Genomic DNA, 26,814 nt, shown 5'->3' with positions numbered 1-26,814 from the left:
TGTGACATACTCCCGCCATACCATGCAACCCTGTCCATCAAAGCTGCAGATGTCATCCCAGTCATACATGGTATGATGGCCACATGGTAGATGTACTATCAACTGACTGGATCAGTAATGTGGCACTGATGCAGCTTGCGGTGGCACAATGGCCGTCTGTAACAGTGTGGAAACTGTGCCCGCACATGCTATGGTTGATGACCATCCCTGCGAATGTCATCTGACTATCCATTGTCCCATGTCTATCACATGTGTAATACAGGCTATCCGTATCAGGATGTTGAACAGTTGTACAGTGCTGTGTAGATGTATATGGCAAAACATATGCATGTACAGGTGTCCATGCGTATGTGTGCATTGTCACTGCTCAAGTCCATTCCGGCTGTGTCTGTGTTGATATGTGACATATACACAGCATCCAGGTCAACAGTAGTACCGTGGACACATTGAGGCAAGTGTAGGCAAATAGACATGCCCACAGCAAGACAGCATTTACATGGAGTATGAACACTGTAATGAGGTGACACACATATATGGTGATGATATCCAATGCATAATGGGTGTGACATGTGTGACACAAACACGTCAGTTGTGTCAGTGTCATGGTGCTTTGCAAAGATAACTGTGCAGATGCAGTAGATGTCATAGAAATGTATGTGCAGCAGTATCTCTGTACATCTCTGAAACTGTGACCTGTCACCATCATTATGTTTTACAGATAATGCCCTGTACACGCCTCCCAGCATACAGCCGCCAGGAGGATGATGTCCTCATCCCACAGCTCCATGACAACTATGACTTGTTGTTCAGCCATGTGCCACAGCATGCCCAGCAGCGGGATGACCTGTGGCAGGATCTATGCAGGAGGGTGAACGATGTGGGTGGCCATAACCGCACCTACCAGCAGGTGCACAGACACTGCACAGACCTGATACGACATGCAAAACAGCGTGCCAATGCAATCACCAGGGAACAAGGTGGAACAGGTGGTGGGCCACCAACCCAGCCCCCACAAACACACAGAGGAGCTACTGGCCAGTCTGGGGACACCCAGGGAACAACATCCAGAAACACTAGCTGCCATCGTGGAGGTGGGTGTCTCCCAACCAATGAGCCTGGAGTTGCCTGGTAAGTCAGTAATGCACATATGGCTATTATATCCCATGTAGTTGCATGTGTCACTGTACATAATGTAAAGTAACAACATATGCCAGGTATGTGGACACACATGCTGCATAGTACAGTATGCTACATTGTGTATGCACACATGTGCATGCTATATGCTATTACACAGCTGAATGTGTGCACATGCACAGTGCAACCTGTGGCTGTCATACAGTCATGGATAATGTACATACTGGTGTGTCACCCCTATACAGGTACCTCTGGCATGCCGCATAGACATGGGTCCATTGCATGTGAGACTGTCATCAGTATCAGGCATGTTACAGTGTAGCTCTATTTGCCATGTGGCCAGTTAACACATGCACACCTGATGTTTGTTCCAGTCACGATATGCAGGTCGCACCACCATGCATTCACACACGCCACCCATGTGCAATGTATGCAAACGTAATGATACACAGACTTGAAACCACAGTACTTGTAATTGTGACATGTGTGGTCAGCTGTGCATACAACGGTGGAGGTGTTCTACAATGGAAGCATATGTAGTATGCATTGGAACAACATGTGTGGTACACACACAGTACCACACAGTGAGCTGTGATATGGGCAGCCCACAAGTGTCAGCAATGTGTCATATGCCCCTGCATTGGGTGCACACACTGTGATGTGCCACCTGACATGTCCCAGACATGTAGTGTCCTGTCTGCAATATTGTCACTCTATCACATCACCTATACCCCACATACCAAACATACAACCCGTTGTCTGCATAGACCTGTGGAATGTGACATATCTGACATGTATGGGTGTATATCATATGGGACCACACAGACATGTAGAGAAGATGCCCATCACACACAATTGGCCACCACATGTGCACACATGGCCATGGGGGATGGCCAGAGACATGTAGCCACACAGTACATGGGATGTGTATACACCCTGTTGCACATTGTTCACACATGGTCCAATTATAGCCTTAGCTGACCAATTATACAGTTGATGTGGTACAGTGGACAACCTAAAAGCCTGTGCACAGCTACTGGATGTGTCACTGAAGTCTACCATATACGATCTGTCGAACATCACGACTGTGTTGCAGTTATGGCTATGCAATGTGTACACATTATGCATTCTACAGCAACATACATGCCTCATGTTGCCATACAATGGCACAGTGTCTGTGCTTCACACTGTATAGCAATGTAGACTGCTCACACTACCCTCCATGCTCATGCACATTTGCTAATCATGCATTCTATCTGTAGGGCATACACACAACGCTGCAATGTGAAGCCCATTATGATGCTGTACATGTGTCAGGACACCATTGTGTCAAACATGTATGCATGTTAATGCACATGTCAGCAAATTACATGTCAAGAACACGTCAGACGTGTACTGTTATCCTGTTCTGGCCCACATGGTGTTTCACGGAGATGCATGCATACTACCATGATTGTGTGACCTGCATGGCTACTGATATGACACCTGCTTGCTGTAGTGTGCACCCCAGGGAGGTATGCTTACTAACACTATTAATGTCTGAGCTGCATGCCCTCTGCTCTATCACAGGCATGCTGCATGCCATCTGACAAATCGCATGCATGGTGTGTCTGTGTGTCTGTGTGTGTCTGTGTGTGTGTCTGTGTGTGTCTGTGTGTGTGTCTGTGTATGTGTCTGTCAGTGTGTGTCTGTGTGTGTGTCTGTGTGTGTGTGTCTGTCTGTGTGTGTCTGTGTGTGTGTCTGTGTGTCTGTCTGTGTGTGTCTGTCTGTGTGTGTGTGTGTGTCTGTGTCTATTGTACTTTACAGTATTTCTTTGCATTCACAGGTGATGTAGGTGCGTTACCCTCCTGCGGTCCATCTGATGTTAGTGTCCCCACAGATACTAGCGGTGATGAACATATGCATGAGGTACAGGCAGGGTTGTCAGGGGCTGAATCTGTGCCAATGGTTACCATCCCAGCTATGTCCCCCTCTTCCCCGCACACAGTTCTGCTGCCAACACATACCTCATCACCGGTGGCCATAGAGGAAGGACAGTCAGTGTCTGTTGGCGTGGAACAGGAATGTGTGGTGGCTACAGAAAATGTGTCTACACACCATGGTGTCAGTGTAATGACTGCAGATGTGCCACACAGGCATGTGGCCAGTGCTGCTCGTAGGAGGACCTCTGGCAGACATGCACCTGCAGGACAGAGCGCAGCAGCTGGTATCACCAGACACATGTTCCGGACTGTAATGGCGGCACAATCACGTGCTGAATGGCAGAACAGAGAAGGGCAGAGGCTGCAGAGGGCTGCTATCCATACCCTAAATGACAACATCCAGGCATTGGCGAATGCTCAACAGCAGATTGCTAATGTTCTGGATAGGTGACTAGGTGAAATGGTCGGTATCCTTGACCGAGGCAAGGCAATCCGAGAGCGGGAGCTGTCTGTGCTGGAAGACCTGATAGGAGTGAAGCGTAGGCCATGTGGACGTAGGCCAGCAACACCACCTAGTGTAGGTCGACGTGACCATGCCACCTCACATGCCCGCTCCCATAGTTCCGGTAGCAGTAACAGTAGCAGTGCAGCTGCTGCTGCGCTGTCAACACCAGGACACAGCAGGCCACATGGATGTGGCCCTGGACGGTCTCAGTGGGGACACGTTTCCAGCGGACATGTGTCGTCGGACAGTAGCCACTCTGTACCTCCACCTGGTAGTGCCCATGCAACCCCAGGCAGGCACAGGTCACGTGGCCATGGACGGACACAGTGAGCTGTACAACCTGCACTGTACAATCTGGGGCTGTCAATTATACCCCGTGTAGGCATCACAAATGGCAGAACTGTGTACACACATATACGCACACAGCAAACACAACTGTAGAGCTCCACAACATCCACATGCATTCTGCACAGATATGTCCAGTCAACTCACCCGCCCTTACACACACACATGATGTTATCCATTGGTGCAGCCTATGCCCCTGGCAAACATATCACCCTGTGCATATGATGAAGCCTGTGCCGCATCCCTGTCATCCACACCATCGGTGCAGGGTTATGCACAGATATTCTGATGCATAGGGTGAACAGCATAGTGAGAGGTGTATGTAATACCTGTGTATGCATAGTGAGGGATGTGTATGTTGCAGTGGTTGTGTGCAGCCTATGCCCCTGGCAAACATATCACCCTGTGCATATGATGAAGCCTGTGCCGCATCCCTGTCATCCACACCATCGGTGCAGGGTTATGCACAAATATTCTGATGCACAGGGTGAACAGCATAGTAAGAGGTGTGTATGCATAGTGAGGGATGTGTATGTTCCAGTGGTTGTGTGTGAATACTGAGTTGTGTATGTGACATAGGTTGTGTACTGTAAACATGCACCAGTCACACCATGTAGTGCAGGTGCAGCATGCATTGTGATGTGTTCATGGTATGTGTCTCGGTTACATCTGTAGCAGCTTGTTGGTTGTGATACTCTGGTTCCCTCCTATGGTGTACTTGCATGTGCCTACAGGTAGCGGTGTTTGAAGTCCCCCACGTGTAACTGTGGAGTACACATAGGCACGTCTGGCAGTATCAGCATGCTACATGTACCCTCATCCTGACTGTTGGACACACCAACATGACACAGATGTCTGCACATATACTGCACCTGACGCATGTGGTTGGTGCCACAGGCTACACTGGACAGAGACGTGACATACATAGCAGGACACATTACAGGTATGGTGACATGCTGCAGGGGTTGTACACAGCGACCTGGCCAATGATGATGTGAGGTGTCACTTGGTAGCTGGAGGCCACACTGTGCAGCAGTGGGACCCATAACAGTACGTGAACATGGCCGCAGTCACGGGGTGTACACCACTATAATGCACACCCCATTGTGTGCAGCTGGGGACCCTTGCCTGTGTGGTCATCACCCTCACAGTACTATTCACCCACACAAAGTGTCACAGGGAAGGGACATGCACAGGTAGCCAGTATGGCTGGGACCTATGGCATCAACAGGGTTGTGCAATGCATCACCATTACGGGTTAGTCAACACGTGGGGCCAGTGATAATTCCCCACCGTATATTAGCATACACACTCACACCAAGCACCAGACACATATACAGACACACACACTGTGGTGACCACACATGTGTATACGGACAGCCGATGTGTGTGATGCACATCACCGGCGAACGTCATGCTTCCCACACTGACGTATGTACAGTTCTCCACAATGGTGTACAGGGATGTGTAGCAACTGGGACATATTCCCCGTGATATGTGGCATCCCTGGTCACACATTCGGACACACACATTGCAGTGCTGGGGATGATACACCAGCCATATGATGACACGTTTGCTGGATATGCAGCGGTATTGATTGCATTATGTGTACCAACGCTATATCTGGCATATGTGCTGCTATATACACATGGGAGGTTGTAGGTGTTACAGGTGCCATATGACATATAGTTGTTAACACCTGACCGCTGTGTATGCATTATGTCAGCACCGTCACGTAACAGCGACATAGCATACAGTTAGCACATGGCATGATAGGATGGTGTGTGACACAACTGTGAGTCACCCCCTGCACACATACATCTAGACAGGTTGCTCACCATGTTATGTACACACATCCCTCCATACGTGCTGTTTGTATGTCACCGTATACAGATGTCACTGATGGGTCTGCATTGCATCTGCATGTCGTAGGTAGGTGCAACTATGTTACGGACATCGGCCACTGCACATGCATGTTTGCTGCATGCACAGTACAGATGTCACATGTGTCTCCTGTTGCCATGTTTGTGTGCATTGCTATTGTTGGACATGTGTGTGTTGACATACATAACACATGGACTGCGGTATGATATCACGGGCGTCACAGGTGACCGGTACAAGGGTATGTGTCCCGGTCAACACTGCTACCCCCTGTAGTGTGAGCATTCAACAGACATGGGCCTAACTTTAATTCGCATGTGTAGCATTGATGAGGCCAGTGTTATGCACGAGGTACATCAAAGGCCATGTATGTATGTGTTGTGTGTGCAGTCCATGCACACATCCACACAATCACATGTATGACGTGCCCAGATGTGTGTTCATTGGTGTACAGCAACAGTCAGGTGTCACAGCTGTGTAAGGGCCATGGTATGTCTTGAGCCGACCTGTTCATGTATACTGGTATCATTGCAATGCATAACACCTGTTGGATCCCTGTTGGTACGTGTGTACTCTGCACAGCTGGTGTACACCACTGTACAGCCCAGTGGTCATGTGTCACATGTTGTTGTGGGACCGTAAGGCTGTGTAGTGCTGCACCAACGACATGGTGCTGACTTGACAGCTACAGTGTACACTGCAGTGTGTACGTGTGTGACCTGCACCTGAGACAGCTGTGATGGCAGCTGTGTGTGTACAGGTCACTGCATGTGTGACCGCCCTGTGTGTGAGGGCAGTTATACCTTACTGTGTCCTTCTGTGTGTACACTCCATCTACATGCAAGATTGCCCTTTGCAACTGCTAAGTGTGTGAGCATGCCCAGTACGCCATTGTGTAGATGGACACACAGTACGTTCCACACTGCGCCCCTCCGTGATTAGACTCTGTGTGCATGCAAGATGGCCCTTTGCAACAGCTAAGTGTGTGAGCATGCCCAGTACGCCGTTGTGTAGATGGACACACAGTACATTCCAAACAGACGTGTGATACTAAGCGTGTGGGCATGGCCATTGACATCCTGTATAGCCATGGTGGTCATCCAGGCACCAGATGTCCAATTTCAATGTCACGATGGATGCCTACATTGAACACACTTGTTGCTGTCTCGAAGGGTGTACTGTTTGTGGCGCATCCCATATCTATTCAGTGTTTGTTGTGCTTCGTAGATATTTAGTTGGCCCGTTGACAGCACTGGTGTGTTTGTGTACATCTACCTTGGGACGGTAATATGCTTTCAGACCGCTCACTCTCTAAACATTCCCTATTGGCATCTTTGCCTTTGCGGATGATGTCACACACCTAGACGTATGCCTCTGAGAGTGCTGTGTTCAGTCATCTCGGTAGCGCATTCTGTAAATGCGTAATGCTGTAGTGTGTTAGAGTAGGTAGGTGTGTGTTCAACTCCCGGCCCTTCCAAGTGTGTGTGTGCGTGCGTGTGTTTCCAGCTGCCTGGGGACACAGTAATGCTTTTAGATGCCTCACAACACATACATTCCCTATCGGCATCTTTGCCTTTGCGGATGATGCCACCCACTTAGAAGTATGCCTCTGAGAGTGCTGTGTTCAGTAATCTCAGTAGTGTGTTCTGTAGATGTGTAATGCTGTAGTGTGTTAGAGTAGGTAGGTGTGTGTTCAACTCCTGGCCCTTACAGGTGTGTGTATGTGTGTGTGTGTGTGTGTGTATGCATGCATGTGTTTCCAGCTGCCTGGGGACACAGTAATGCTTTTAAATGCCTCACAACACATACATTCCCTATCAGCATCTTTGCCTTTGCGGATGATGTTACCCACCTAGAAGTATGCCTCTGAGAGTGCTGTGTTCAGTAATCTTGGTAGCACATTCTGTAAATGCGTAATGCTGTAGTGTGTTAGAGTAGATAGGTGTGTGTTCAACTCCTGGCCCTTCTAACTGTGTGTGTGTGTGTGTGTGTGTGTGTGTGTGCATGTGTTTTCAGCTGCCTGGGGACACAGTAATGCTTTTAGATGCCTCACAACACATACATTCCCTATCGGCATCTTTGCCTTTGCGGATGATGTCACCCACCTAGAAGTATGCCTCTGAGAGTGCTGTGTTTAGTAATCTCAGTAGCACGTTCTGTAAATGCGTAATGCTGTAGTGTGTTAGAGTGTGTAGGTGTGTGTTTAACTCCCGGCCCTTCCAAGTGTGTGCGTGTGTGCATGTGTTTCCAGCTGCATGGGGACACAGTAATGCTTTTAGATGCCTCACAACACATACATTCCCTATCGGCATCTTTGCCTTTGCGGATGATGTCACCCACCTAGAAGTATGCCTCTGAGAGTGCTGTGTTCAGTAATCTCGGTAGCACGTTCTGTAAATGCGTAATGCTGTAGTGTGTTAGAGTAGGTAGGTGTGTGTTCAACTCCCAGCTCTTCCATGTGTGTGTGTGTGTGTGTGTGTGTGTGTGTGTGTGTGTGTGCGTGCGCGTGTGTTTCCAGCTGCCTGGGGACACAGTAATGCTTTTAGATGCCTCACAAGACATACATTCCCTATCGACGTCTTTGCCTTTGCGGATAATGTCACCCACCTAGAAGTATGCCTCTGAGAGGGCTGTGTTCAGTAATCTCGGTAGCACATTCTGTAAATGCGTAATGCTGTAGTGTGTTAGAGTGGGTAGGTGTGTTTTCAACTCCCGGCCCTTCCAAGTGTGCGTGTGTTTCCAGCTGCCTGCGGACACTGTAATGCTTTTAGATGCCTCCCAACACATACATTCTCTATCGGCGTCTTTGCCTTTGCGGATGATGTCACCCACCTAGAAGTATGCCTCTGGGAGTGCTGTGTTCAGTAATCTCGGTAGTGCATTCTGTATATGTGTCATGCTGTAGTGTGATAGGGTAGTTAGGTGTAGGTTTGATTCCTATACCTGCCAGATGTGTGTGTGTGTGTGTGTGTGTGTGTGTGTGTGTGTGTGTGTGTGCATGCTCCCGTCTGCCTGGGGACTCAGGTTATGCTTTTAGATGCTTCGCAATACAGATGTATCCTGCTGCCGTCTTTGTCTTTGCGGATGTTGACACGCACCTAGTAGAATGCCTGTGTGTCTGCTGTGTTTAGTAGTCTTGGTAGTGTGTTCTGTAAATGTGTCATGCTGTAGTGTGATAAGGTAGTAATGTGTAGGTTCGATTACCATCCCTGCCACATGTGTGTGTGTGTGTGTGTGTGTGTGTGTGTGTGTGTATATCTGTATCTCTCTCTCTCTCTATATATATATATATATATATATATATATATATATATATATATATATAAAATATATTTTCTGCCCATAACCCTGCTCTTGCATGGACAGCTGACTGTTTCATGTATCGCATATTTGCATAGCTTTCACATAACAATGGGGCATGTTGCAACTCCCAACATTGTCCATGCAACGTCCGTGTTATGGGCGGCGTTACACACCCTTACTGGTGTTTGCTGTATATCTTGGCAGACATCTATCCCTTGCTGTACTCTCACTGTACTCGTACATGCCGGAGGCTTCATGTATCATGGCCTAGTTTTGATGTGTGTATGTCTATTTGTGCTGTGTGCATGGCTGTGGGTATGTCCCAGTATCATCATTTGTAAAGGTGACAGCCCTAAAGGTTCTTCATGTCAGCACATACCTGCGGACAGTACTGCATGTCCTACTGCAGCGCATTTCATACCTTCTGCATTATCTTGCAGTCGATATTGCTGTTTCCTCACACATGTATCTGTTTCTGTTCATACCACTCCACCTCCTAGAGCAAGTTGCTGGACAAGGCCTTATCTGATAGTGGGACACATAGGGGCAGTATTGACATGTTGCTCTTACGAACGTACATAGTTGACACAATAATAGGTTTTCCATTAGTATGGCTTTTCTGTTGGATTTGGTGTCTTACGCACATGTTTGTCATTATTCCATGTCTTCAGTTATCATGGAAGTGCCAGAATGTTACTGTTACATGGAACACACCAATCATATGAGGCAGAACTCTGCAAATTCATCGTAAATCTGTACAGTTGCGGAGTATGTGTCTGTAACAAAATATCAACTTTCTGACACCAATACACACACTGTATGGCGGCATCACAGGCCACATGCCATTACATTTATATTGCAGGACACACCCACCCAGACAGTTGTATTCCTCACACAGGCCAACAGCTGCTTATCAACACTAATTGGTCTATCATGTACTGTATGTGTGCGCCGGTATTTGCGCTTTCTGTCAGTGGCAGAGCTCACGTACATGTCTGGGGGACTGGACATTGTTACGGTGACACTGCTTGACACCCTGAGGGACACATTACATTTGTGTCTATTAACCTTCCACATTGACATTCACAGGGCATACGTTGTCATTCACATTTGTCGGTGTACATGCGTGTGACTTGTACATGTTTTCTCATTTGTCCTGATGTCTTTCTTCTCACCTGTCCACCTAGTATCACTAGTTCTGTACATGTATTTTGGACAGGTTACCTTCATACCCCTAACCTGTACACATTATGGGTAAACACCCTGATGTTTGACCTTGTTACATTTGTCATAGTGATGTGCCTTTCTGGTAAATTGCTGGCAAGGCATTACAGACTGTGTGGTAGATAATAGTGACTGACATTTCCATTATATGATTAGTAACACTCATAACATCCATATTTATGGGTACGCCAGTATTCTCACAACATTCTGACCTTGTCTGGGGTATATCTAATATAGTCCCTATTTGTATTTCATGTACTATGCCTTAGTGCAGCTGTGTTATTCTGGCAGTTTGCCAGTTATGGGTACCATCTTAGTCGTACGCATGTCCATCCATGATTATCGCCTACATGACACTGATATAGGGCCCTACATATTGCCAAAATGGTTTCCGCAATATCCAGTGGATGGTTTGCCCCATTATTGGGAATATAGGCGTGTGCTATACCCACATCACTCCCGTGGGGCGGGCCTACGAAATCCCTGCCAAACAACACCTAGGCCCATTTCTGCATACCCATGATTCCCATACCTGACAACCCTCTACAGTACATATGTTTAATGTGTGCGTTACTGAAGTGTGGAGACACTTATATGCACCCCCCACTCTCTGGATATCAGTTCGTACGTCATACATTCTATCGACACATGTGTCATCACCCTTGCACCTGATACTGTTGCATGTACAGCTATTTCGTATTTGCTGCAGTCACTTCTTTTGCGTCAATGTCGGTTGACACTACGTATTCCAATTTATGGAGTCCTGCAATGGACACCTATCTGCATGTTTAAAGTGTAGAACTTGCTGGACTGTCACTTTCTGGCCAATGTTTTTGAATGCTGTGGTTTATTCACCTTTCCTGCATGTCTGTTTGTCTACCCATATTAGATATAACGTCGCCTATTTATGTACATATGTCATATCTATGGGACATAAGTCTGTTGTGTATACATATATACCTGTACAATCCTCATTTCATAACTTTCTTTGGTTTACGTCTGTGGATTATGTGTATACACATATATCTATATCCATACCATACCTTTCCACTATACAGATTGTCACTGAGTGTACAGCTGCTTGCCCCTTTATCTTCGCTGTGTTTTACATAAATCTGTGTCTATCTGGCAATGTAGTGGCATTTCATTTGAGACTTACGGTGGAGATTTCTGGCAAGCAGTTCAGGTTATGACTGCATACCCTTCAGAGAATCCATGCTACTGACACACCCGTTATTCTATCCACTTTCTATGTTTGTTCTGGCACATATCTGGGGTTTGTCCCTATTTGTACCAGTAGTTTGCATGGCTTCGTCCGGTTTCATACTTTACAAGGTTAACGGGTTTGAGCCATGTATAACTAGCGTGGGGGAAACAGCATTCATTTACTATGCTGTGAGCGGATCACACACGCACAGGCGCACTTGCATTTCCTTATTGTGGGTTACGCGCGGCTAATACATAGCTACATTAACATATGCCTCACCGCTTCACTTACGTCACAGTCATCCATTCTCCTGCTGGGATAACTGCAGTACTACATGTTACACATTCCCTATTCCCTACTGCTCTGGACCCAAGCTGCATATTTCATCACTGCAGGGATATTCAGAACCCAAAGGCTTATATTCCTGACACATACAGGTCTTTAATTGTCAGGGTGTTCATGTGGTGATCTGAGTTTAGGCTTGTCCGACTGGTGAATGGAACTGCCCTGACCGTGTTCATATGTCAGACAAAGCACATGGACAGGGATTGTCCATTTTAAACATTTAATCTGTTTACAGACACAGGTGTTTGGGCAACTGTCAGCAGCTTATGATGTTGGCAATACATAATATGGGTGGGGGTGGTTACGATGCATAATCCACGGTGAGTGGTGTTCCCATTCACATTTGACTATTTCCTGTATTCATTCTTACGAGGGTTATTATTTTGCACATGATGTCACTATGAATTAACTACGGGTATGCAGTAATACAGCCAACATATGTGACGGTTTGTTACAGTATATATGTACGGACCTCTGTAATACTGGGGACTACCCCACATCCTTCACAACATTTCCTGCTTATGTACATACTATTATTCAGTGAACTTTCGAAGTTTGTGAGAGCAGTATTTACATCTGTCCCTATTTGTCCACCCATCCTTTTAGGCTTTGTCCAGGTTTTGTTGCTGTAATAGATTGAGAGGTGGTGTCGGTATGTGATTGAGTTGAATATATACTGTCGATAATTCAGTGGGGAGTAGGGTTACCACTTGTTCCTCTTTGGGAGGGGAGGTCCCACTTTGGACAGTTGTGTCCTGCGACGACACCTAAGACATGGCAAATGTCCTGTGATTTTAAGACAATAATATATTTCTTATTTTCTGTACTAGTTGCATGATACAGGTATTTTGTATCTGGCACACATAATTATTATTTGGGATAGCATAACCTATTCAAATGCTATGGCAGAAGCTTTTATCTTGGCATACACATGTAATTCTGTCCTTTGCACTGGCCGGGGGTATGTTTTATCCTGCAAATTCTCACATTTATACAAGGGATGTCCCACCTTGGCCATCTGTACAGGTGACAACCCTAGTGGGGTGACCTGCATGGTGGACAGCTGTTCCATCCTGCGTAGTATGAATTGCATGTCTGTGTAGAAACTGAACAGTACCGTGACTACACATACATGTTTTGTCCGGATGTGTACAGTATTGGACACCGTGGCATGTAAACAACTCTGAGGTTTCAACAGGTTACTTATCCCATGCGGGATGTGCACACATTTTGCCGTAACATTAACGCGCAGGCATTTGGATTTACGTACCTGTGATGGGATGTTTATAATCATGGGATACATATTTGCAATCCGGACTCTGCCTAGGGCGATACTTCATACTACATATGGGGAATACTCGCTATGTGCAGGTGTACAGATGCGCAAGGCTGGTAGCTGGATTTGGTGGACATTCGGACATGGGTGCGGGTTATGTGCTATACTGGGGTTGTTGCGTATTGCATTTGCATGCATGGGTTCTACTTTTGGATATCCCGGTTCCGCATATAACATCCTATGTGTATGTGATCGTTACGTTCCTGTTCATGTGTATAGCACATTTTAATATACATATGTTTGTGTGTGTTTGGTATACAATTTGGACTATCAGGTTTCTTTACGGTTGTTATATAGCCACAACTGCCCTGCTGTGTACTATCACTACCACTGTGGGACTGCTGGTGACCATACCCATGGGGCTAGGCGTGTGTATTGGCGGCACGCTGACATGATGCGCTTCACTTCCACTGGGTATAACTTCTGACAGTACAGTACATTACGGACACACGATTTAATATATCATTTGTTCCATGGACGGGAACTTATATTATGTTGCGTGCATTTCTGTTTGGTTCTCCATTTTGTGTGGCCGGGAACTGTCTTGCATGCTTTGCATACGTTTCATTATCCACGGACACTGATAGGTGCGATTACTATTGCAGGCAGGCTATAATATTCAGCAGTTTAGGTTGCTCATCGCCAGCCAACATTGACACGCCTCCGGGCACAGCTAAGTAACGCCCCATGCACTCGCGCACGTGTCCTATGCATGTGGATGTGGTGGCAACGCACCTTCATTAATATGCATATGGTGCTACTACACCATTTATACGCTGCACGGCTGGCGCAGGCCTTACACCGGCCTTGCACTGAGCTTCATGAATCCGGGGGCAAATCACCTAAATTTCACAAGACTGACAACTCATTTCACAGAATCTCACCTCACTGACAGCTTACAATGCTAAATTTTAAAAGACTAAATGGTAAACAATAGACAAACACACTTACAACACTAATGACTACCTCTTTCCACAACTTAAAGGCTACTTATTTATCCTCTTAACAGAAACCAGACAATATAAAACCAAACTAAGTGGGGGACTGCACCCAAAAACACCCCCCGACATGGGGGCTGTGCCTCCCACACCCTCCATAACTATATATATATATATATCTATATATAAAATGGGAGATAAGGCCAATGATGTGTATGTGGCTGAGCTGTTCTTATGTAATGTACTGTTACAGAAAGGGTTCTCTTAAGATAAGGTGTCGGGTTAAGGTTAGGGGCATTTCCCTGAGATCAAATCACCTAAATTTCACAAGACTGACAACTCATTTCACAGAATCTCACCTCACTGACAGCTTACAATGCTAAATTTCAAAAGACTAAATGGTAAACAATAGACAAACACACTCACAACACTAATGACTACCTCTTTCCACAACTTAAAGGCTACTTATTTATCCTCTTAACAGAAACCAGACAATATAAAACCAAACTAAGTGGGGGACTGCACTCAAAAACACCCCCCAACATGGGGGCTGTGCCTCTCACACCCTCCATAACTATATATATATATATATATATATATATATATATATATATATATATATATATATACATACACACTAACTCCAGGATTGCACTACAATGAGGAAAAGGGCATATACATTTTACTTGCCTCACAGTACTCTACACGCTGCCACTACTGATGGGAACACACAAAACATCCACCATATTACTTTAGATACTTCTCATACAAATGTAAAGATACATACCCACACTTAAAAACACTACAACATCACTTTCTACATTACTGTCAATATTCTGACACTCAGCACTGTACGTTACAGAAATTATTTCTATCACAAACAAGTTAAAGGCAAATAGAAACCACATCACGTCTATAGCTTACAAGTCAGTGAAATGAGATTCAGTCAAATGAATTTTCAGTATTTTGAAAATGAGGTGATTTGGTCTCAGTGAAATGAATTTCAGTGAAATGGGGTTTAGTGATCTGAGGTAGACCCATGTAGATATATATAGGTTCATAGGTTCATAGGTTTATACTAGGCTATCTGCCCGAGGGCATTTACAAGCCTAGCCCATTGTTTTGTGGCTTACGCCACCCCTTTAGTATGGGGAACTATACCCATTATTTTGCTGTGCCTCTGTCGAGCAGTGACACTGAGGTAATCCCTGGGGTATATCTGCGATCTCCCATCCATTGGTCAAGATTTCTCTTGAACAAGGCCAGCGAGGTGCTCTGCCTCACATGTACCGGGATTTTGTTCCACAGCATAGGGAGTCTTTGGGTGATGAATCTATCCCTCCAGCACGTCCTATTAATAGCCGTGTCAAGGTTTAAGTCTCCGCCCTTGTGGCTCTGATGGATCTAGATTTTTGAGGTGAAGCATATTCATCAAATCTGGGTTTGACATGGCCTTGTATGTTAGGCAAAGGTCACCTCTGAGTAGCGGTGGCGACTGAATAGAGCTGGAGTTCTTTCAGTCAGGCAGCATAGGACAGATTTTTGAGACCCTTTATCCTTTTGGTGAGGAACTTTTGTGGCCTCTCCAGCTGCTGCAAGTGTCGGGTCAGATACATTCCGAATGGGGCATTGTACTCAATCATTGGTCTGATGAGTGATGAGTAAAGGGAGACTATGACCTCCCTTGATCTAGATGAGAATCCCTTCATGATAAGGTGGGCAATGTAGAAGGTCTTCCTAACTACTTTAGCTACATGGGTGTCGAATGACAGACTACTATCAACCTGGGTCCCCAGGTCCCTGATAACTTCTTCTGTGCTCAGTGGATTGCCACCTATTTGGTAGCTAGGGGTAACCTTGTTTTTCCCGAAGGGTATGACTATGCATTTTTTGGCATTTAACTTTAGGCCGTGGCTCTGGCACCAGTTATCCGTTTCTGTGAGACCCTTCTGAAGGATATCTGTGTCAGATGTGTTTTCTACTATGGCGCCCTGTTTGCAGTCATCTGCAAACTTTGTCAGCCATAACCCTCCTGTGTTTGCTTGTACTTCGGAAAAGAAGATGCCAAACAAGAGTGGGCCCAGGACTGAGCCCTGTGGGACACCACTTGTGACAGGCTTTGAGTCTGACATGGCGCCAGCAACTCTGACCCTGTGGGTTCTGTCACTCAGCCAGTTTGCAACCCATCTTGTGATGTATGGGTTGACATTTAAGCTGATGAGTTTTTCAATGATACCCGAGTGGGGTATTATATCGAAGGCCTTAGCCAGATCGAGGTAGGCTGTATGGACTGCCTTTCCCTCATCAATGGCTTTGGTGACTGTTTCGAAAAAGTCAACCAAGTTTAAAAGGCATGATCTGCCTTTGACAAAGCCAAACTCGGTTGGATCCAAAGTCTGCAAATTCCCTATGTCTTTATTTATGAGGTCCATTATGATCCTCTCCATGGCTTTGCAGATAAGGCTTGTCAAGCTAATGGGCCGGTAATTTCCAGGGTCGGTGGAGGCACCGCCTTTGTGAAGTGGTACCACAGTTGCAGTGTGCCACTCCCTGGGTATGTATCCAGAGGTAAGACTTTGATTAAACAGCTGTCCTAGCTGTGGGTTTAATTCCTCATTGAGTTCATGGAGCACACAGCCGGGGACACCATCAGGTCCCATGGATGCTGTGTTTTTTGCTTTGGAGAGAGCAGTTCTCACTTGGGCTGGAGATGTTTGGGGGCTGCAATCGTTTGGTATAGATATCTCTCCTTTTGGGGAGGGGAGAAGTTTGCACTGAACCTGTCAGCCAGTATGTTGGCAATGTCTGTAGGATCAGTAATCTTCACATCATTTTGAACTAGCTCTGAGCATATCTGGGAGTTTCCTCCCAGGTTTCTAACATAGCTAAAGAAGGCCTTATGATTGTCTTTTGAGTCTTTAGCTATTTTTCTCTCGAAATTTGCTTTGGATGATTTTATGAGAGCTCTTAGTTTTTACTTATAGTGATCAAGGGTGTCTTACCTTTTAAGGATTTTGCTCTATCTTGTAGTAGCTTCCTCCTTTTGTTGTAGAGTTTGTTTATGGCTGGGGTCCACCAGACTGGACGCTTGCCTTTGGTACAAAGAGTTTTGTTTTGCTTGGGATTGCCTTATCCATGCAGTCCTGCAGGTGCTGGTAGAAGGCATTTGTAAGTGATTCAGCGGCTTGAGTACTGTTTTCCGCTCGGGGCCTTAAAGGAGACCACACTAGTCTTTAGAAGTGTGAAGTCGGCTTTTGAGAAGTTCTTTACTGTGGTCTTTTTTATTTCAGGTGGGGGTGGGATGAGGACCTCCAGCGAGATTAGTTTGTGGTCTGATCTCACCAGTGAGGGGTACACCTCCGGTGTTGAACATTGTGCTCCCATGTTCGTGATGATGAGATCAAGTATGTTATCTCCTCTTGTGGGGATGGTGACTAGTTGTTCCATGGCATTTGAGTTTATGAATTCCAGGAACTTTTGGGCTAGGGTGTTTGGGCTTGAGTAGTGTTCCCAGTCTGTATTAGGGTAATTGAAGTCACCTAGTATGATGGTGTTTGGTGATACATTTATCCCCTCTAGTGTTTTCAGGAAGGCCATGTGAGGTTCCTGAGTTTGTGAGTGTGGCCTGTAACATGCTGCAATTTGCAGAGCAGTCTTGCCTATGGTTAATTGCACCTGGATGGTCTCCGATGCATCGTGTGTTGCCACCAGTCTTGAGGTGTGGGTGTCCTTGATGAATATGGATACCCCCCCTCCTTTCTTGGTATTGTCCGGATTTTGGGGCTGGAACGCATGATATGAGGTAAAACCTGATAGCTGGGGTGCTCTCAGGAGCCTTGAACCAGGTTTCTGTCACAGCACAGACATCGATGTTCTCCATACTGAGAAGGGCCTCGAGTCGTGCATTTTGAGATTTAGACTTCTGGCATTGAGCAGCATTACCCTTAGTTTTTTCCTTTTTGTGTTCTAGGGTGGTAGGTTTAGAATTTGAGCCTTGCCTAAAAAGGCACTATGGGGTGGCAAGAGCCTTTGCCAATATCCGGAATCCCAGGGTGACAGGTGCAAGCCGTCCGCTATGGCAGCATGGCTTGTCCAGCATGTCATCCCAGGCAGACAGACACTGGATCCCCTTTGAATGACACCAGTGTTTAAGCCAATTGTTAAAGCTGATCATCTTATCTCTGTATTGTGGCATCATTCTTGGTGAAGGTAGGATACTGCTCAAGGTCAGGGTCATACCTGCCTGGGCTACATAATCAGAGAGCTCCTCAATGTCTCTTTTCATGTAGTCCAAGGAGGTACATCTCAGGTCGTTTACACCAGCGTGGACAATGACTGAGTCATATTTGTACCTGCTGTTGAGAGACCTGAGTGCTTGCGTTATGTGGCGGATTCTAGCGCCCGACAGGCAGCTTACTGTGACCTTCTCCTTACTCAGTCTGGTGAGCGGGACGTCAGTGTGTCTGACTATGGAGTCACCAATGACTAGTGTGTCTGGCATTGTGTTTGGCCTTAAGGGCTGTGACTGTTTGACACTCTGACTGTGAGGTCTATGTGTTGCAGGTGTTGTGTTCTGAGGTGGTGGTTGTTTGGGTGTCTGCTTTGGTGGCCTCTGCTGTTTTGGTAGATTTTTGATCAGAGCCTCCGAGTATGAGCAGCATGGTTGATCAAACAGCATTTTGTTGAAAGCATTGCAGATGTGTGCAAGGTGTCTAACATGAGTATTGTCAAATATGTGTTTGATTAAGTAATAAAGTTATCTAACAGATGGTGTTTTTTTTAAACACCAAAACATTTGGAAACAACATTTCAGCATTAGAGGTAGGAGTATTTGTGGGAGTATGTGCAGGTTAGGATTAGAGTAATGGCTACCTAAGGAAACAGATGGTAGGAGTGGATGTTCAAGTGTTTGCAGGTTAAGATTAGACAAAAATGGGAGATAAGGCCAATGATGTGTATGTGGCTGAGCTGTTCTTATGTAATGTACTGTTACAGAAAGGGTTCTCTTAAGATAAGGTGTCGGGTTAAGGTTAGGGGCAGTGGCACGGTTAGGACTAGAGTTTTAGTCAGCATGCTTTATTTTATTATTTATTTTATTTGCATTTGTTTACCAGGAAAGTCCACTGGGCCAGAATAGCCCATTTTCAGTGGAGGCCCGGGGAGAAAAGCTCCAACAGGAAAAAAGAATTACATAAGGAATTACATAAAATTACAAGAAAGAAAAAAATACATATAAAATTCAAACATTTATGTAGGAATTATATAACATGACACAGACCTGATAAAAACAGAAATAATGCAAAACGATTAACCAAAGTCCCACTATACAGAGACACTAATAATAGGATGGAAAATATAGTGAAAACACAAACAAAAAATCAAGACAGAGTGAAATGAGTGTCAAGAAAAGTATATGACTTTGGCATGAAATTGAGCAGCCTTGCAGAATCATATTAGTATGACATTTTGAGAAGGGCATAGAGGATGTTACTTTATAAATGCAAAAAAAGGGAGGAAGGAGAGAGAGAAAGAGAGAAGAGGAAAAGAAAACAATAATGACAGTAATTAGAAAGAGGGAAGAGAGAGGTAAGGAAGTGGGAAGAGAAGAAAGGGGAGAGGTGGAATGGTGTTAGCCAGATCAGTAGTACAAAATAAAAAGATAGGAAGCACAAAAAGAAAAAAACATTTTTTTGGTTGATCAGCTACAGGGTTCTATCAGTAGAGTTAAGTGATGTCACTATGTGTAATACAACAGTTACATAACCACTTGCACAGAAGATGACTGTGTAGTGCACTTTTAAAGTTGGAAGAGCATTGCTGTAAGTGGATAGAAGGAGGTAGGTTATTCCATATCTTGGCAATACTCCAGGAGTACAGTAACTGGACTGCTGGTAGCTTGGGTCTGTGAATTTGGAGAAGATGTTGAAGTTTAGATTGCAAAGTTCTGACTAGGTTACATAGGGTGAGAAGGGCGCTGAGTGCAGGGCAGTCATGACGCTTGTAACTCAGTTTATGTGTAGTAATGAGCTAGAGGAGGAGTCGATACTGGGAATTTAGCAGTCTTATTATAGTATGTTTCTAGTTTTGTTATCAGTGAAGACTGCAGCATGCTTAGTAAGGAAGCACCGTTAGTTAGCAGAGATATAAGGTAAGACAGGCACAGATAAGGAGGTGCTTATTGAGTTTAACAGTTGTGGCCAAAAACCTGCTATTTGCAGTGCTGTGAAAAGGAAGGGGCATCTTATGCTGCCAGATGCCAAACTGAGCTCCACACTGCAAAATGTGTTGTATAAACTAAGAAGCCAGAATAAAACATGCTGGTATGCAACCAAAATAGCACACACATGGAAGACGAAGTCACAAAGGCATAAACATTTGGACACACAGATGCAGAAGATGAAACAGGTTGCAAACACCTATAGCATCTGTGGGACTGGACATAAAGGGCATTCTTAAAGAAAAACGCTCAAAAAAATAAATAAATAAAAAAATAAATCAATTTTTTTTTAATTAAAAGAAAATTAATCTCCTTGAATATGTAGTTGATGCCATGGCCAGTTGTCACTGTACCGTGTATATATATATATATATATATATATATATATATATATATATATATATATATATATATATATATATACATGGGTCTACTTCACTCTACTGGATTTTCACACTTGCCCATGGAGCAATGTATGCATAAAGTGCAGCATTTAATAGTCATCAGCATTACGCTTATGTGGAAATGTGCATCACACTCCAAGTGCAACTTAATGCAAAATGTGTCATGACATCTACATTGTATGGTCAGAAGTGTATCACATAAGCAGGGCAGCAAAATGTTGTACTTGCACAAGTGTGCCTATACAGTATATTTGGCCATATGGCAAATACCATGGTGGCAGCAGTACACAGTTGGATCACACAGACAATATTTACAGTCCTGAGGAGCCACCCTGTCAGGGATAAACATCACAAATGATCTTGCGGGCTATTTCCTTAAATGAGTCACACATAGCCTACGGCATGTCCTGGAAAAAAATTCTCCATCAGATCCCTTATCTGTGTCTGAAAGACATCAGCCATCACCTCCCTGATATGGTCCCAAAAATCATCTGCCTGTGGTGGTTATTGATGTCTGCTCTGGGGTGCAGCAGTGATTATGGCATGTGCAAGTGCAGGGCCATCCTCATCATCATCATTGTCTCCATCATGGTCATCATCAGAATCAGAGTAATCTGGCAGTGGTCCAGAATGTGCTCATCTCTGGTATCTGATAGTAGACTGGCCATGGGTCCCATGCTCTGTCAAGGTGAAACACATAACAGGAAAGAAAGTCCATAATATACATTATGCAACTATATGAGTACCTAATGTGCCCACTGTGGTACAATCCACAGGCAGAAAACATTCACTATGAAACATTACTCTAAGATATGCCCATAGTCAAATCTACCAGCATAAGCAATGTAAGGCATGAATCCAAACCCTAATGATGAAAAGTAGTTGTCTTATCATTCCACACATTCCTGCAGAAAACATGTCTGTCATGAAACACAAACTGATGTGCACATAAAGAATGTAACAAACATTAATTACTATGCCTTCAAAATGATCACTGCATATGAAAAACAAGGTATATCGCCATACTTTATAGGTGTCATTAAAACCTACTTCTCTGATGATATGGCCTATAAGGATTATGTATAAGGTGTATAATAAAAACATGTGAGGCTAGTGGATGGACAGCCATGCACATGAGACATTTCCAATGTCCTATTACCTATATTTATGGGTGATATGAATAGAGGCCCATGTCTGGGCCTCTTTGTCCATCACAGAATGTAAACAGGTTACTCCAGTGCAAGACATGGCATATATTACAGTTTATCTGTGGAAATCCTGCTATTACCTGACCAGTTGGTAGTCAGTCATCATTCTGGATGACAAACGTGCCCAGCTGAAACACATGTATATTATCACATATGAAGACAAGCATGCCATGACACCGTGGCATGCAACAGTGGCATGTCTACATTGCAAAACAAGTGCTACACTATTAGATCTCAGCAAAGCTAAAAACTTAACACAACTACTGTAGCATGCAGTTGTTAATATTTGACATATGCCTCAATACATTAGCAAACTGACTGAGAGAATATCACTACTTCCATGTGTCCTATGTTGCATGTGTGTTTTGCACATTTATGTTGAGGTATGAATATGCTAAACAGCCACAACTGTAACCCAAGTGTTTGTGCAAGTAATGAGTCATGTCATCAGCACCTAAGATACAGTAAGATGAAAAATTAGTGAGAAATATAAAATGTTCCTTGGCTGACACAATCATTTCAAATAGTTGGAATGCAACACAGCACCATAGAACATCTGGCCAATCACACAATAAAACACCCTAGAACAACTGGACAATCATAAACATGGTGACAACATGTGACATATAAAGCCCTAAGTTATGCTATACACACATTACTGTCTGTCAACTAATGCATCAATGCCCTACATACATCATTTAGCAATCACTGTGTATGTAACTGCAAAATGCTAGCAATGTAGTACTGATTAGTGATTATGTAACAGGCAGCTATAAATGAATAACATGAGTGGCTATATGCACAACAATTCTTAGACACAGGATACAGGTGTGCTGTAACCAAACAATTACCACTGTTGTAAGCAGAAGCGCTAGCTGTGTTGAACTGAAATACATGCCAGTCATCGTCTACCAACAGCCGTCCAAATGCTAAGACAGCAAACACCCACTCAGTATATGAATAGGCAGGCTATACACAACAGAACAGTCTCTGAGCACTACAGATGGACATACAAGTGTGCCACCACATAATGGGTAAACAGCAATTAAAACACAATTAACTTGTAAATGAAACATCACAGTTAAAAGCACTATGACAGTTATACAGAACTCTCTATCATCCATGTCGTGACATACAATGAAAAATACTACCCTCAGCAAACATGCCCTGCTCCTAATTGAAACTTAAACTTGTTTACCGAAATACATACTGATAAGCACAGGGCAATTATGACTATTGAGGTTATGTTGCAAATGCATGCTGGGTAGTCTTGCATGGATCTGCAAACCAAACCACTCCTCTAACTGTTATGATCTTTTAGGTAAAATAACGAGCAAGTGTCCAGCACATACCTCTCTTCCTCCACTGCTCCTCCTGCCTGTGCATCCACTTCATGCAGCGTGCCAGATTTCTTGCCCTGTCCTCGCACCTACAAAAAGTACAAATCGTGTGTGAATGGCAGAAACTAGGTATGTATAAAATACAGTGAGCAGCACATGTTCTCTAGCTTTCACATTAAATAACCTTACAGATTCAGCCTATTCATTTATTGTTGTGCCACATACCATACTTTACACATCAGAATACTAGTGAACACAGATTAGAAGACCTGACATTCAAACCTGCGACTCTCAGCTATGTTCACACTATAACCCTAAACACCTATCTGTCTAGCTAATCCATCTTGGCTGTGATGGCATGGAGTAACTCCAATTAAACAATTCAAAGGTATGACTGTGCAGGGAAGAAGTAAAAGCACAGATCAGGGCTTCCACATAACAAGATGGTTAAACTATAGTCCAATATTCCCTGTGTGCTGTACATTCCCTATGTGCTATGCATTTGTGAACCAAAACATGTAAGCCTGCCTGCATGCCAGCACGCTGGTCACAACAAAAAGCACAAGAGTTTCAACACAACATTTCTAGATCAGATTTTGGGACATTTTAATAGAACATCTAGCTGCACTTACAGACATGTAGACCAGACTTTCTGTTCATCGCATACATCAAAATGTAGGTTAGGAGAAGGAGGGCAGAAAATTTCTAAATAGAATTTATTGTTACATACCAAATCATATTAGGTATAGCTTTGGCAATTGTATAATATTTCACATTCCTGTACACTGTCACTGTCGCACATTAATAGTGGTAAATGCATCCTGATTGTCAGTGTTTATTTCTGGATTAGTCCCTGATTAAGTTGAGGTGACTCCTTGACTGGTTCAAAGCTTTGTTCCAAGTGTACAGGTGAAGTATCCCTGCATGGTCAAAGCATTACACATAAAGCTATGGTAACATAGTTGCTGTTGCCAGAAAATTTAAGGATAATGTAGAAAGTCATAGTAATAGATGGGATCTCCATAGGAATGTATAGATACACTAGGGATTATCGCACTTACTGTACTCATCCACTGGCTGTCACCATACCTTGGCGACCCTCCTGCTAAGATCCTTAGTGTCCCTCTAATGCAGGTCATCCAGTCCAGTAAATTCTAGTGTGATGTTGGTGCTTGCTCACAATCTGGTTCCAGATGTCTAGCTTAGCAAAGTTCTGTGGCCTTGCTCACATGAGATGCTCCTCTCCAGCACAGATGGTCGACATCTGGGTGGTCTCCTCCTCAGTCCAACTTGGTGCCCGGACATACTGAAGCCTCCTCACAGTAGGTATGTCAATGATGAATTTCAGAATATCAAATTTACAAAAATTGTTCACTCTGGTCTCACTCAGTTTGAAGGTAGCAATGTTCTCATCTGTAAATGTATCAAAATCACATTTTAAAAGTGGTGCTTCATTTCAGATTATTGGAGAGTAATGGGCATGTATCACAGATGGTCATATTTAATGATACGTGCTCAGAGTATATTCCATTTACATTGATCTGTATGTTAATGCAATGGATTTTGAGGACTTACACCTTGGTGTTCGTCAAAATCTACTGCCAATCATTAGCAGACGGGAGTTCCACTGTGGCGACCCCTAACCGGTAAAAGCTGAAAGACAACGACAACATGTGAATGTGTGCAAATGGGATTTCAAAACCTTGAATGATAATGTACCTCATAAAATGATGCATGGCACAAATGGGACTTAAAAGCTGTGTGCACATAACTGGTTTTACTTTCAGGTATACCTGAGGCAGCTTCAAAAGTAATCTGGTAATCTGGCACCTGCTTTCAGTGCTGTGGTGGGATATATTTGTCTTATTATAGACCTATGTTATTATTACTCCTTACATTAATGTTTTTAGGAAAATCTGTCTGCAATACCAAATATATGTGACTTACTGGAGGGGTGTAGGATTGACCTGCATGCAAACAGGTGGGTACATCTGTGTCAATAACAAGCAGGGATTACATGCATACACTTTACAGAAAAATGGAAAAAGCCCCAGTGAACAGTACATATGGACACACTGACAATACATCTATATATATGTATTGCTGGTGACCCTGTACATTCTGTAGTATGCTTAGAGAAACTAATGTGTTCTGACTGTATCCATATTTTGCATGTTCACTGATTATGTTATGGATATTCAGTGATGCTTAGTAATACATGTACTATAAATAGTGCTGCAATAAAAATATATCCATGTTCATGTCTTGTTACCTTGTACTCTCTGTGGTATGCATACAGATAATGATGATTTCTGAGTAATATAGTAGTAGTTGTTACTGAATTTGATCTCATACAGGTGAAATAGGGATAGCATTGACTGCTCACTGTTGATTGTGTTGACATATAGCTATTCGAGCATGACAGTTTACTATGACTGTTTGTTTTTCATGTTTTCTGGAAAGGCATGTGTTGCAGAACATCAATTGATAGTAAATATCATTATTAGGATGTGACTCATGACCTGTGGTTGTATTTGACAGCTATCCAGCATTATTAGTTTACACACAGACATAATTTTATGATGAGTATGTTAATGTGTGAAGTGTATTCATGTTGTACTAAGTGAGTGTGTAGCACAATGGTGTTGTGGTTGGCCTTCCACTGTTGTGATATCAACTGTAATGGGTTCAAATCCCACATATAACCTCTACAGATATTGCAAGTTATGATATTGTTCCAGATTAGCTTCTTCAACTAAGGACAATCATAAGGCATTCTTTAGTTACATCTGTAACCTAAAAGGAAAGGCCCAGATTTGTGACAAACTGGTAGTTAAGGATACCACATATACTGAGCCTGTGGACATAGCTAACTTCATGGCCAACAGACTCTGCAAAAACTTCACTCCCTTGTCCTTGCTACACGTACCCCATGACATCCCTACCACCTGTCCCCTACCTTGTGTCTCTAAAGAGCAGGTCATAAAGGCCCTCTCTTAGGCCAAAAGCACAGCATCTTTGAGACCTGATAACATCCCAAACTGTGTCCTACATGGGTTTCAACAAGAATTAGCAACCCCTTTGGGGACTCTTCATTCATAGTCTAAGCACCAGCTTTGTTCCAGCTGAATGGAAAATGGCCACCATTATTCCCTCACACAAAGGCGGTGCTTTCACTGACCCTGGGAACTATAGACCTATTAGCCTGACTAGCCTTATTTGCAAGGCCATGGAGCGAATCATCGTGGACCTTATCAACAAAGATACAGGAAATCTCCAAACACTTGACCTTACTCAGTTTGGCTTTGTCAAAGGAAGATCATGTCTGTTAAACCTGGTGGACTTCTTTGAGACAGTCACCAAGACCTTGGATGAGGGGAAATCTATATGCACACAGACTACCTAGACTTAGCCAAGGCTTTTGACACTCACCACTAAGACATCATTGACAAACTCACCCAACTAGACATCGACTCATATATCATTAGATGGGTTGCTAACTGGT

This window comes from Protopterus annectens, chromosome 5.part0, assembly GCF_019279795.1.
Source record: "Protopterus annectens isolate FY-2018-M chromosome 5.part0, PAN1.0, whole genome shotgun sequence".
NCBI lineage: Eukaryota > Metazoa > Chordata > Ceratodontiformes > Protopteridae > Protopterus > Protopterus annectens.
This window is presented reverse-complemented; position numbering follows the sequence as displayed.